The sequence below is a fragment of the Capricornis sumatraensis genome, chromosome 8 (assembly GCF_032405125.1).
Source record: "Capricornis sumatraensis isolate serow.1 chromosome 8, serow.2, whole genome shotgun sequence".
NCBI lineage: Eukaryota > Metazoa > Chordata > Mammalia > Artiodactyla > Bovidae > Capricornis > Capricornis sumatraensis.
In genome coordinates this window covers 37,760,406-37,774,425 of record NC_091076.1, presented here as the reverse complement: position 1 = coordinate 37,774,425, position 14,020 = coordinate 37,760,406, and the positions used below count along the sequence as shown (strand labels likewise).

The 14,020-nt window shown below is 44.0% G+C and overlaps 2 pseudogenes; one reads left to right on the top strand and one right to left on the bottom strand.

The window, feature by feature from the left end:
- Nucleotides 1–6,221: 6,221 nt before the first annotated feature.
- On the top strand, nt 6,222–6,616 carry LOC138083525 (ER membrane protein complex subunit 5 pseudogene; annotated as a pseudogene).
- A 4,840-nt stretch (nt 6,617–11,456) lies between these two features.
- LOC138083524 (N-acetyllactosaminide alpha-1,3-galactosyltransferase pseudogene) lies at nt 11,457–12,526 on the bottom strand (annotated as a pseudogene).
- Nucleotides 12,527–14,020: the final 1,494 nt, after the last annotated feature.

Genomic DNA, 14,020 nt, shown 5'->3' with positions numbered 1-14,020 from the left:
CATGAAGTGATGGGACCCGATGCCATGATCTTAGTTTTCTGAATGTTGAGCTTTAAGCCAACTTTTTCACTCTCCTCTTTCACTTTCATCAGGAGGCTCTTTAGTTCTTCACTTTCTGCCATAAGAGTGGTGTCATCTGCATATCTGAGGTTATTGATATTTCTCCCAGTAATCTTGATTCCAGCTTGTGCTTCATCCAGCCTGGCAATTCTCATGATGTATTCTGCATATAAGTTAAATAAGCAGAGTGACAATATACAGCCTTGACATACTCCTTTCCCAATTTGGAACCAGTCTGTTGTACTTTGTCCAGGTCTAACTGTTGCTTCTTGACCTGCATACAGGTTTTGCAGGAGGCAGGTCAGGTGGTCTGGTATTCCCATCTCTTGAAGGATTTTCCACAGTTTGTTGTGATCCACACAGTCAAAGGCTTTGGCATAGTCAATAAAGCAGAAGTAGATGTTTTTCTGGAACTCTCTTGCTTTTTCCATGATCCAGTGGATATTGGCAATTTGATCTCTGGTTCCTCTGCCTTTTCTAAATCCAGCTTGAATATCTGAAAGTTCATGGTTCACGTACTGTTGAAGCCTAGCTTGGAGAAGTTTGAGCATTACTTTAGTAGCATGTGAGATGAGTGCAATTGTGCAGTAGCTTGAGCATTCTTTGGTATTGCCTTTCTTTGGGGTTGGAATGAAAACTGACCTTTTCCAGTCCTGTGGCCATTGCTGAGTTTTCCAAATTTGCTGGCATATTGAGTGCAGCACTTTCACAGCATCATCTTTTAGGATTTGAAATAGCTCAGCTGGAATTCCATCACCTCCACTAGCTTTGTTCGTAGTGATGCTTCCTAAGGCCCACTTGACTTCACATTCCAGGATGTCTGGCTCTAGATGAGTGATCATGCCATCTTGATTATCTGGGTCATGAAGATCTTTTTTGTACAGTTCTTCTGTGTATTTTTGCCACCTCTTCTTAATATCTTCTGCTTCTGTTAGGTCCAGACCATTTCTGTCCTTTATTGTGCCTGTCTTTGCATGAAATGTTCCCTTGGTATCTCTAATTTTCTTGAAGAGAGCTCTAGTCTTTCCCATTCTATTGTTTTCCTCTATTTCTTTGCATTGATCACTGAGGAAGGCCTTATCTCCCCTTGCTATTCTTTGGAACTCTGCATTCAAATAGGTACATCTTTCCTTTTCTCCTTTGTCTTTCACTTCTCTTCTTTTCTCAGCTATTTGTAAGGCCTCCTCAGACAGCCATTTTGCCTTTTGCAGTTCTTTTTCTTGGAGAGAAAGAGGAGACAAAGCATCCTGAATTCTGTCAGTAAGGGGGTTGTCTAGGGCTCTAAAGTCTTTTCAAACTGCTTTCCCTGTGGTCCTTACTTTAGCATCCTGCTCCCCTGCTCTAGGTCCCCTGGAGGAGGGCATTGCAACCCACACCAGTATTCTTGCCTGGAGAATTCCATAGACAGAGGAGCCTGACAGGCGTTAGTCCATGGGGTCACAGAGTCAGACACGACTGAGCGTGTCTGAGTGCTTCTTTTCAGGAGCACCCAGTATGGCTAGTCTTGGGCCCGGTAAGGATTCTGTGGTTTAAGTCAGTCGAATTCTCAGCTTTCCTTGCATCTGATTTAAGATTCAGATTTCTTAAGTCTGCTAAGTCTGTTACTAGTTAATCATTGTATCCCAAGCTTCCCCAATTTTACATCATCATCTTCTCTCCACGTTCCCTGTCCTAAACTTTGTTTTTGGCTGTGGCAGGTCTTCATTGCCGTGCGCACGCTTTCTCTAGTGGTGGCACGTGGGGGCTTCTCTAGTTGTGGCTTAGTTGCCCCCTAGCGTATGGGATCTTCTTTCCTGACCAGGTATCAAAACCACATCCCCTGCCATGGAAGGTGGATTCTTAACCACTGGGCCACCAGAGAAGTCCCCTGAGTGGTTTTGTTATTAAGGAAAAAGCAGGAGTTGGTGGAAGTAGAGGCGTCTGTTCAGTATGCCAGCCTGTCAGAAAGATCAACTGCTTTTTAATTTTTTTCCCTCTATTATTTATTTATTTATTTTTGCTCTGTCCAACCCTCTTCTACTCAAACTGGAACCCTCTTTTATTTCTTTATAGATGGTTGATCTATTTCCCTGGAAAACCTGATCTATTTGCCTGGAAAACCCCTTTCCGATCTTCAAGAACTAAGAGGAATATCTTTGTTTTAACACGCCTCTGTTCCAACCTTAAGCCCAGGCAAGGTTATGGAGTCCCTGCATTATGCCTTGCAGGCATTTTTGTCCTCACCTCTTATTCTGGCATTGTTTGCCTGAACTCCGAGTGCTGCATTGCTATTTGTTTTCATCTTCCTTGCTGGCCTGGGAAGTAGGGCCTGAGACTAGGAAGTAGATCTTGTTTTCCTCTGTAACATGAGCAGCGTCTGGTTCCCAGTAAACGTGTGTTAATCCCCAGACTGGGTCTTGGAGCACCGTGCTTCCAGGGTGGGGACAGGAAGTGGACAATGACCCTTTCCTTCTTGCCTCTTACAGGCGTGACAGTTTGCTAAATATTAAGGAGTAGAACATGTTGTCGGCTTGTTGTTATGCAACGTTGCTCCCTTTGCTTTCAAGTCTGGTGTTTTTTAGCCAGTCAGCAGGTCAGAGAGGGTGGGAGGGCCGCTGTAAGGGCGTAAACATCCTACCAAAGAAGGAAGGGACTCACTCACAGATGCTGAGTTTCCCTCCCTTGAGAGAAAGGCTTGTAGTCTTCCACACCCCCCACCACGCCCCGCTCCAGCTAGGGAAGGGAGGCAGTTCATCCTGTCTTGACAGCTATTCACTCAGCTCTGCAGGGTCTTCCATTATGTTTTCCTTTGGACGTGATGCCAGGAGGATTTTTTAAACTGATGATTATGTTATTAAAAAAATCTGATGTTAAGATATTATTTCTGAGAGGCCCTATTAAAAATGCAAATATATAACTTTGAAAGGATTTAACGTGTTGTTTCTTTATATATGAATATATATACATGTTTGGCTGTGCCAGGCCTTAGTTGCGGCACATGGGATCTTCCATCTTTGTTGCAACATTCGGGGTCTTTAGTTGCGGCCTGCAAACCCTTAGTTGCAGCTTGAGGGATCTAGTTCCCTGACCAGGGATAGAACCTATGCCCCCTGCCTTGGGAACTCAGAGTCTTAGCTACTGCACCACCAGGGAAGTCCCTGATTTCGTGTTTCTTGAAGTGTGATCCTCAAGAAGCTATAAATATCATCCTGGGGCAGGGGAAGGAAATTAAGAACTAGTGGCCAAACAAATGTGGGATGCTAGATTAAACAGAGTTAAATAGGGTCCCTTCAAGAGCTGTCAGTATGGGGTGTGTAGTAGCAACGTTTCCTGAGTTTATTTTATGTTTCATCTGAGGAGCAAGAGCACTTCAGTAATGTGTTTTGTGGAACAGAAGTAATTCTGGAAACAGCCCCTCAGCTTAAGTTCATCCTTTGAGGTCCCCCGGACGTGCCACTTCATCTAAGCTGCTCCTGGAGATATGTAAACTTTTCTTTCGTGAATTGCCTGACTTTCCTTTGTCTCGTTGTCTCCCTACCTCTTCTCTACCCACTGTGGTGGTGGTGGTTTAGTCGTCAAGTTGTGCCCGACTCTTGTCGTGTTGCAACCCCATGGACTGTAGCCCTCCAGGCTCCTCTGTCTGTGGGATTCTCCAGGCAAGAATACTAGAGTGGGTTGCCATTCCCTTCTCCAGGGGATCTTCCCGACCTAGGAATCGAATCCGGGTCTCCTGCATTGCAGGCAGGTTCTTTACCGACTGAGCTACAAGTGAAGCCCTCTCTACCCACTACCTCCTTGTCCATATTGTATCAGTTTCACTGCATCTGGGACACCCTTGTCTTGCACAGAGGTACTCAGGAGATACTTGCAGTACTGTATTGGTGCCTTAGCTGAGTCAGCCTTAGAGTTCAAAAGGCACCGGCAGGAGTGGGAGCCCAAGAGAGGTCCGGGGCTTGGGACCCTCACTGCTCAGGGATGGGGATCGGGGAGAGGACTCAGGAAAGACACGGGACCAGTGTAAGAGCCTGGACACAGAACAGGAAAAGAGAGCAAAATCTGGACATGCTGAGAATATAAATCAAATGTACTGAAGGCCAGCTCTGTGTCTGACACCCTGTGGTAGACTCTGGTTTTCGTTGTTGTTTGTTTCTGTGTGTGTGTTTTCTTACATTTCTTTCTTTATTTGGACGCATCAGGTCTTAGTTGCGGCACATGGGCTGTTTGTTGCGTTATGCGTGATCTTTCATTGCGGCACGCAGACTCTTCAGCTGTGGTGTGGGCTTAGTTTCTCCTAGGTAGGAGGGATCTTAGTTCCCTGACCAGGAATCAAACCCATGTCCTCTGCCTTGGAAGGTGGATTCTTAAGCCCTGGATCACCAGGGAAGTCCCCTAACCATTGAATATTTAAACTTAATTCTGACCTTTCAAATAGGTGATATTCTTCCCATTTCCTCAATGAAGAAATGGCATCAGCAAGGTGAAGCAGACATCAGTGTTTGTGCTGAGGATACAGAGATGAATAAAGCCCAGGCCCTTCCCCCAGCGAACCCTTGTTTTATGGAATAGGTGGTCCTGTAAATAAATAAACAGTGGGGTGACTACAGTGATTAAGCTGTGGTCAGGGTCACAAGCAAGAACCCAATGTGTTTATGTGGGGAAGGGATGGGAGTTGACAAATCCAGAAAGGCTTCCAGGAGTGATGCTGGAGCCAGGTGGGCTGAGAGTGTGAGGACAGCAGGGACCGAAAAAGCAAAAGCTTGGGGGTGAGGAATATCCCAAGACATTCATTGCCATTGGAGTATGGCATGTGAGGTAGGTGAGAAGTGAGGCTGAGGAAGTTGTAGACAGGTTGAAGAGTTTCGGATATGATTTTTGAAAACCATGGGAAGCCGCTGCAGGGTTTTTAGCAGAAGAACAAGCCCGTGTGGATACATAGTGGTAGGTAGTATTATTCCCATTGTCTGTGAGGGAAGCCAGGCTTGGAAAGAGACTTGCCCAAGCTCACTCAGCTTATCAGAGGTGAAGCAGAGCCAGTTTCAACTCAAATCCATCTGGATCTTTCCATGACTAAGCTGCCTCTCAAAGTAACAATGGCCAATCATCACACTGAGTTTCCTACTGAAAAGTACTCTCATTCTGATATTGGAATGAGACAATAGTTTTAAGACTTAATATGGAAAAAAAAAAAGACAATATGATAAAAGGTTGTTGTTCTTTTTTTTTTTTTTCTGCCTTCTTATTTATTTTCAGAGTAAAGAAACACTGGACAAAGTTAGGAGATAAAATATGCTTTATAATAAACCCATTTTACTTCCCATAAAAGTTCTTATTTTCTAGAAGTTTTAGCTTCTAATACATTTAAAGTTTTAGCTTTAATACATTTAAAGATAGTCTAATGATGGATGAAGATAATGAGAATTTATCAATGTAAAATGACATTCTTTATTCATTTTTCCTTTTTTTATTTTATTTTTTAATTTAAACTTTTTTTTATATTGGAGTATAGCAGATTAATAATGTTGTGATAATTGCAGGTGCACAGCAAAGTGACCCAGTCAGTTCAGTTCAGTTCAGTTGTTCAGTCATGTCTGATTTTTTGTGACCCCATGGACCACAGCACACCAGGCTTCCCTGTCCATCACCAACTCCCAGAGTTTACTCAAATTCATGTACATTGAGCTGGTGATGCCATCCGAGCATCTCATCCTCTGTCGTCCCCTTCTCCTCCTGCCTGCAATCTTTCCTAGCACCAGTCTTTTCTAGTGAGTCAGTTCTTCGCATCAGGTGGCCAAAGTATTGGAGTTTCAGCTTTAGTATCAGTGCTTCAAATGAATATTCAGGACTGATTTCCTCTGGATGGACTGGTTGGATCTCCTTGCAGTCCAAGGGACTCTCAAGAGTCTTCGCCAACACCACAGTTCAAAAGCATCAGTTCTTCAGTGTTCAGTTTTCTTTATCGTCCAACTCTCACATCCATACATGACTACTGAAAAAACCAGAGCTTTGACTAGACGGACCTTCGTTGGCAAAGTAATGTCTCATACATATATATGTATGACTTTTTTTTTTGAGCATAAGCCCATCTGTTCTCCTTGGTTGGCCCTTGTAATAAACCTTTTTTCTGATCAAAAAAAAAGGCTTAATGTGATCAAGAGCCAAAGTTGGGCTGCTCTTTTGGAGTCATGGCGCCGTCGCTATGGAAGGGGCTGGTGGGCATCGGCCTCTTTGCCCTAGCCCACACAGCCTTTTCCGCTGCACAGCATCGTTCTTATATGCGATTAACAGAAAAGGAAGATGAATCACTGCCAATAGATATAGTTCTTCAGACACTCCTGGCCTTTGCAGTTACCTGTTATGGTATAGTTCATATTGCAGGGGAGTTTAAAGATATGGATGCCACTTCAGAACTAAAAAATATGACATTTGACACACTAAGAATCACCCATCATTTTGTGTATTTAATCATCATGGCTGAGTACTGTTCCGGCCTTCGAATACAACAAATTCTTCAAACCAAGATGCATTGTCCTCTAACACATCATTGAAGTTACGAAAACTTGAATGACTGCGTTGTTAAGATTTTTACAAATTATAATAATAGGACAGGACACAAAGCTGGAATATTGGAGTTTGGGATACAAAACACTCCCCCATCAGTATTTATATTGATCGCTCAGACCTAATGTAAAAAGTCCACGACCCTTATTTGTACACTGTTAACCAAGTCATTAATGCAGTATAAGTTATCTGTGAAATGAGTCTTTGATCTTTCATAGAGAGAATTCTTTTTTCATTTAAAACAAATTCACATTTTTGTAAAAGTCACTGTTTTGAGCACATTTCTTTGAAAAATGCTGATGGTTTTGTAATTATTTATTTTCTTAGATTCCTTTTGCACTACAGTTTTTAGGATCCTTCTGGAAATAGTGTGACTACTGCATTTTGCTGCATGAATGGTAGTGAATGGTCTTAAGTTCTTAACCACAAATGGATTTCTCTAAAGAGACCAAAATGGTGACTTATCAGTTTTTCTTATGCCCCCTAAAAAGTGGCTCTGCTTCAGCAGATACTTGCCAGTTTTTAATTTATCCACGACTTCTCACCCTACCCCACTCCCATATACCTGCTAACATCAGCTGTCTTGTTTCATCACTTCTTCGGAGTTCAGTGTGCGATGAGCAAGTTTTGGGTCAGAAATCCCTTGTCATAACAAATAGATTTAACAAACTCAGCTTACGTAAAGCTACCTGTGTTCTCTTCATATATCTGTAAAAAGATGTCCCTAATTGATTATGTAGTGTAAGAATAGTTGAAGATAGACCAGAAAGACTATCCGTGAATTAATTATCCTGCCTATGTAGAAGAACAGTGATCACTGAAGAGAACTAATTAGTTGTTACTAGCCAGTTTAACTTATTCAAAGCCTCTGTTATTTTATTGCATCCTAAACTAGTGAATTAGTTGGAGAAGGCAATGTCAACCCACTCCAGTACTCTTGCCTGGAAAATCCCATGGACGGAGGAGCCTGGTAGGCTGCAGTCCATGGGGTCGCAAAGAGTCGGACATGACTGAGCGACTTCACTTCACTAGTACTTAGTGCTATAAAGGTTCAGAGAAGGAGGAATCAGGGAGGACATCATGGGGGAGATGGCATCTGTGTTGCCCTGAAGGAAGACGTAAACTAGAACAGATAATGCGAAACCAGGTGAGAGAACGATGGGGCTGAGGGGGTGGAGTTGTGCATCCACGTGGTAGAGCAGGAGTGGGCGTGGGAAACAGATGACAAGAGGCCACTTCCTGGCATAGCCATAGCCACTCCCTTCCAAAGATTGCTATGTAAAGAGGAAAGAAACAACGATCATATAACTTGATTTCCATCTTCACTTTTGCTAAATGTAAATACACAACTGACATTCTTAAAATATTTTTAACTGCCTTATTGCAGCCACTAGAGAGTTTATTTCCTGCCCTGTTCCCCCTTACTCTGCACAGTGATATATCTCAATGTCCCCATCCCCTCCTCAAAGCCACTCTGTACATAAAAGGACAACATGAAGATTCTACTGCTGGTAGGACCATAGTCAGATGTACACACATAAATGACATTTGAGTGAAAATGCAATCATAGGATTCTGTATGATGAACAGAGCTTGCTTATGTGGAAGAGGGTGTGTGTTTGTGTTAATTCTCCCAAGTTAAGATTCCTTCTAACTGTTCTGATGAGCCTGGAGCTGGAATCTTTTGCAAATGCTACTCTATTATATTACTGTTGATGGTGTGGGGAAAAAAGAATGTATATATGAATCAAACAGACCCGGGAAAGTATTCCAGTTCCCTTCCTACCGATTCTTTTACCTTGAGCACATTATGAACTGTCTTAAGACCAAGTCTTATGGATCTTTGATCTTATAATTATGCCACTTCTTTCTGCCATTGTGAAATTACCCATCACTGGATAATTTTCAGTAGCAAATAAATATGCTCTAAGGGGACAACAGAGGATGTAATGGTTGGATGGCATCACCAACCCAATGGACATGAGTTTGAGTAAACTCTGGGACAGGGAGGCCTGGCGTGTTGCAGTCCATGGTGTCCCAAAGAGTTGGACACAACTGAGCGACTGAACTGAAGTGAATATTTCTTACCTGAAAACAGCCCCCCCAAAATTAAAAATGTTTTCTAATTTTGTTTCTCAAATGTTACAAGATAAATTCATTAACTTAAAACTCTGTTGATCTTATTCCCCTCTTGAGCTATCTTTTAGTTTCTACATTCCCTTTCTCAATAAAACTTAAAAATGGTCTCTTGTTTTTGCTTTGACTACCTCCCCTCACTCTAATCTCTTCTCATCATCCCACAGGGACTATTCTTGTCTGTGTCACCCAGTGACCTTCATGTTGCCAAGCTGAAGGCCACTGCTTTGTTTTGGTCTGTCTTATTCTCTCAGCAGCGTGTGACAAGGCTGATCTCTCTTTGACACTCTGCTTTCCTGGGTCTCTTCATCCCTCCCTTGACTCTCTTCACGTCTCCTTCTCTCAGGACTTCCCTATGGTCCAGGGGCTAGGACTCTGCTCCCAGGACAGGGGCTCTGGGTTCGATCCCTGGTCAGGGAACTAGATCCCACGTGCTGCAGTTAGCAGTTCCCATGCCTCTACGAAGATCTGAGATCCCATGTGCCACAGCTGAGACCCAGTGCAGCCAAATAAGTAAATATTTTTAAAAACCAAATTCTTAAAAAGAAAATCTCTGTCTGTCTTCAACCTCTAAATAATAATATGCCTCATGTTCTGAAATGGCCTCTTCTCTATTTATTCACCCTCTGTAGATGTCCTGTTTTAATCTGATGGCTTGCCATAACATCCGTTGGCTAATGACCCTCAAATCTGTAGCTTCATCCTCAGACTTTCTCTGGAACTCTAGATTCCTATCCAGAGAGATGTCTAGGCAGTGTTGCCAATTTAATGTGACCGAAAGAGAACTCTGGATGTAGTCTAAACCTGTTCTTTCAGTCTTCCCCACCTCAGTAAGTGGGGAAGTGCTAGTATTCCTTCTAAGTACTCATGCCAAAATATCTAGGCCTTACTTTTTTTTTTTTTTTTTTTTACTGAGAAAATAATTTATTTAATTGTAAATCAGGAATTTTAGTTTTTTAACATTATTAATAAGATTTTTGAGTTTGTCCATTTGGATTTTAAATTTAAGTGAACTTAAAAAAAAATTCAAGATCCCTTCAAAAGGAAACATCATTCCTTTTCTCTGATCTTTGAGGGTATATTTTCTTTGCTTTCAGACTGAAATTATGAACTTTCCGTACTCCAGAATGGATCCCAAAAAACTTGAATTATAGAGAGGCAGGAGTCCTAACCGACCTTTGATTGCCTTTTTCTTTTACAAGCCCACTTCTTCAGGACTTTTGTTGGTTTTGTTTTACTGGGTTGTGAAAAATTTGGGCAAGAACTGAAGAGTAGGAGGCACAGTGAAACAGCAGAGAAAATGAAGGTTTCATTTCACAGTACTGAGCATCAAGCCAGTGCAGTGGCTCTTCAAGTCAATTGCTTGAAAATGGAAAGCAATGTCGTAAACTGGAACACAAGCAAAATATAAACGTGCCTGCATACGTAAATGTTGCCTCCTAACCTCCTTTACATCGACTTGCTTAGCTTTATAGAATATATAAGATCTGATAGCTTCTTTTAGAGAAAGGAACTGAATGATAAGATGTTCAGTTACAAGGACTGCATCTCCCATTGCCATCCCCTCTACTTTTGATATAAAATCAATTGCCCATTTTTATTAAACACGTCTGGTTGTTATACTTCAGTAGTGCAAGGGGAAATGAGAGGTTCCTTGATGTTAGCCCTCCAACTTGGGGCTTGATGGGCTGAGGGTTGGAGCGGGGGTAGCAGAACTCACTGATGACTGACTTTCATAAAGTCCAGGTCTGGGAAATGTAACCCCTTGCAAGCCTCTTCAGTCCCCTGCAGGTCTTTGTCTCCTGTGACACCATCCACTTCTTCTGGCCTAGGATCTGAAGACTCAAGTTCCAGAGTCTGGCATACTGAATATGACTTGGCCAAGACAACACTGCTCTGGCTGTCATAATGGTTGAGGAGACTGGAGACCACCCACACTGCCTCCCATTCAGCGCCTGGATCCATGCCATATATTTATGTGCCAACCGCATGCCCTGTGCCCCTCAGAGGAGGCACTGCCCCACAGTGATCAGCTCCCTGTCTTTCTGCCCTCCCTTTGCTTATTTCATGCCAACTTACAACAACTCATTGCCAACTTACTTTGAGGCTTTGTTCTCACTTCATGCAGAGCACCCACTGGCCCATTCAGATTGCTTGTGACTCCCAACATCTCCACCACATCCACTGGGAATCTCGACTAGTCTTGGCACAGAAGCCAAACAATGTCCTGATAAGGAAAGGATGTTGACTAAACCATTTGAGGATCAACAAGGTAGACTGGGGCCTACTAAGAGTTCTCCTGAGGCAAAAGAAACCCTGTGTTGCTTCAGACCCAGCAGAGATAGGAAGACACTGAAATCAAGAGGACAGCCCCTCACAATCGTATCTTGTTGCCAAACACTTCCCTTCACATTCTTCTCTTCAGTACGTCAGCTGGCACACATAGAGTGTTTCTGGCTTTTTCTTTGTCTATGGCAAATTTTTTTTTTTTGGTTCAACTGATAGTGTATCCTCTTCCCTGCCTCCCCAACGCAGAATAGATAAGAAATCACTGGGAATTTACATCTGATCACCACAGGTTCATTCGCTCATATTACAAGGCTCAAAGTTACAAGGAGAAATAATACGTACTTGCTGTGTTGGTCTTTTGTTAGTATTTTTTTTTTAAGTTAAAATTAAGTGTTACTTTTCTGAGGAAGTAGCCAGAATAATATTCTCTCAAATTCAGAAATGTACTGGCACAAAGTCAAAGTTATTTCTAACCACATGATACTCTTTTGTCTGCCAAGATAGCTTGACAAGCTTAATATCCGAAGGCAGGCCTATAGGATAATCCCAGCAGTATTCCGGGGATAAGATTTTAGTGGGTTTGTGGAGAAGGAAATACTTGTTGAGATGGCTTTCATCATGCCTTTGGGTTTCTATGTCATTTTTCTTGTCCTTGAGGACTCCGTTGAAGCACTCCTGAGTGATGTTCAGGACCTGAGTGGGTGCTCCCTCCGAAATGGCCACGTGGCAATAAAAATCCCCTCTGCCGAAGCGAATGTATGCTGCAGACTCCTTCCACCTCTCGTAGGTGAATTTATGGGGATCTGCCTTGTACCACCAGGCCTGTAGCTTTGCTCACCGACTTGCACAGGGTCTCCACTCCAAACTTGTCGTGGAAGACCTGGTCCAAGTCCATGCAGAAGAGGAAGTCAACCTCATGGCAGATGTGGGCCACGATGTACTCCCCAATGGTCTTCACATGCATCGTGAGGATGTCCGGCCAACTCCTCTCAGGCTTGATCTCAAACACTTTGATGGAACGCAAGAGGACCCAGGTCTATCAAAAGCATCTTGGAGACATCATCCACCATGATGTAAACTATGACTCTGTGACCAACCATGAAGTGCTTATTAGTAGATGTTAAGAACTCCTCCAAGTAATGCTCAATGTAACTTCCGACAGCAAAAACTGTCAAAGGGCCTTCCCACACTGCAGGTGCCTTCCATTCCGTCATGGTCGCAACCTCGGGGCATCTAAGTGGGTTGAATCAGTCCGAGAGATGAAGTTTGCTTTCGTCTTCCTTTCTCTGTTCCTTTTCTTCTGTGTCTTCGTCTTCTTCGTGGTAACCATTGTTAAGCCATCTCGGAAACCACCAACCCTTCTGAATACTGCTGCCACCAACTTCGGGGTATTTTGACGGATTTATCCAGAACAGAGAGCCTTCTGGGCTGTGGCTGTATTCCCCACATACAACGACAGCTGAGACAACCAGCATTGACAAAATCACTTTTCCTTTGACATTCATTCTTTTCTCCGCATCGTCTGCTCCTCTCCTCCCAGAGAAAAAGGCAAAAACCACCAAGCTCTATTGAGCTCTGCTCTGCAGAAGGAGGCAGGGCTAGGAGGCCGGGCTGGAAGGCAGGGAAGGTGCGGCACTCCCACTCCGGATGCGGATGCGCAGAAGCCGGGTGCGCTGGGGCTGGTGGGCGCTTTTGCGGCTGCCTTTTCCCGAGCCCCGCGGGGCATGCGGGCCGTGCTGGGGCGGGGCGGGGCTCCAGCAGGCCGGCTGCCGGGCACTCCTCCCTGCCGGGCTGCAGGCAGGGGTCCCTGGGCAGCTGGTAGCACGCTCCTCACTCTGCCCGGCCCGCACAAGGCCCTAGGCCTTACTTTTGATTTCTTTCTTCTTCCACCATCATCATCCAGCCCTTCAGCAATTTCAGTCTTCTAGCTCTATCTTCAAAAACATTCCCAAATCTTATCACCTTCCCACCATCTTCATTCAGTTTCAGTTCAGTTCAGTTGCTCAGTCGTGACTCTGCGACCCCCTGAATCGACCCCATGCCAGGCCTCCCTGTCCATCACCAACTCCCGGAGTTTACTCAAACTCATGTGCATTGAGTTGGTGATGGCATCCAGCCATCTCATCCGCTGTCGTCCACTTCTCCTCCTGCCCCCAATCTCTCCCAGCATCAGAGTCTTTTCCAAAGAGTCAGCTCTTCTCATGAGGTGGCCAAAGTATTGGAGTTTCCATCTTCATTACTAACACCCTAGTCCAAGCCACATCATCTCTCACCTTGGCTTCCTGCAGTAATCTCCTAACTAGTTGCCCTGCTTCAACCTGTATCTCTGCCACAAGACCCTACAGTACAAGGACCAGAGAAATCTCTGGAAAAGGTTAAGTGGTTTATGTCACATTCCCAACCATCCCTCCCCCCCCAGGTGGCCTCCTGTTGCACTCAGAATGAAATCCTGACTCCTGGCCGTGACTGAGTTGTGTGTGACCTGCCCTGTGGTCTCTTAGCCTTTTCTCCTTGACCATGCACCCAGCCTCATTGTTCTATTTTTGGCTCCTTGAACATGCCAAGTCCATTCTTGCTTTTTACTTATTCCTTCAGCCTAAAATGCTCTTCCAATTGTTTTTTTTTTTTTTTTTTGGCTGCACTGTCTTCATTAGGGCATGTGGGCTTAGTTGCCCCATGACATGTAGGATCTTAGGACCCCAACCAGGGACTGAACATGTGTCCCCTGCATTGGAAGGCAAATCCTTAACCACTGGACCACCAGGGAAGTCCCTGTTCTTCCTGTCTTCATGTGCTTGACTTTTTCTTACTCTAATCTTATTTTAAATAGAGCCAGCCCAGAGAGGCCTTCTCTGACAACTCACTCTAAAATTGCTGTCTGGGGGTTTCCTTTGTGGTCCAGTGGTTAAGACTCTGTGATTTCAATGCAGGGGGCACAATTCCAATATCTGGTCGGTGAATGAAGATCCCATATGCCACATGCTGCAGCCAAATAAAAT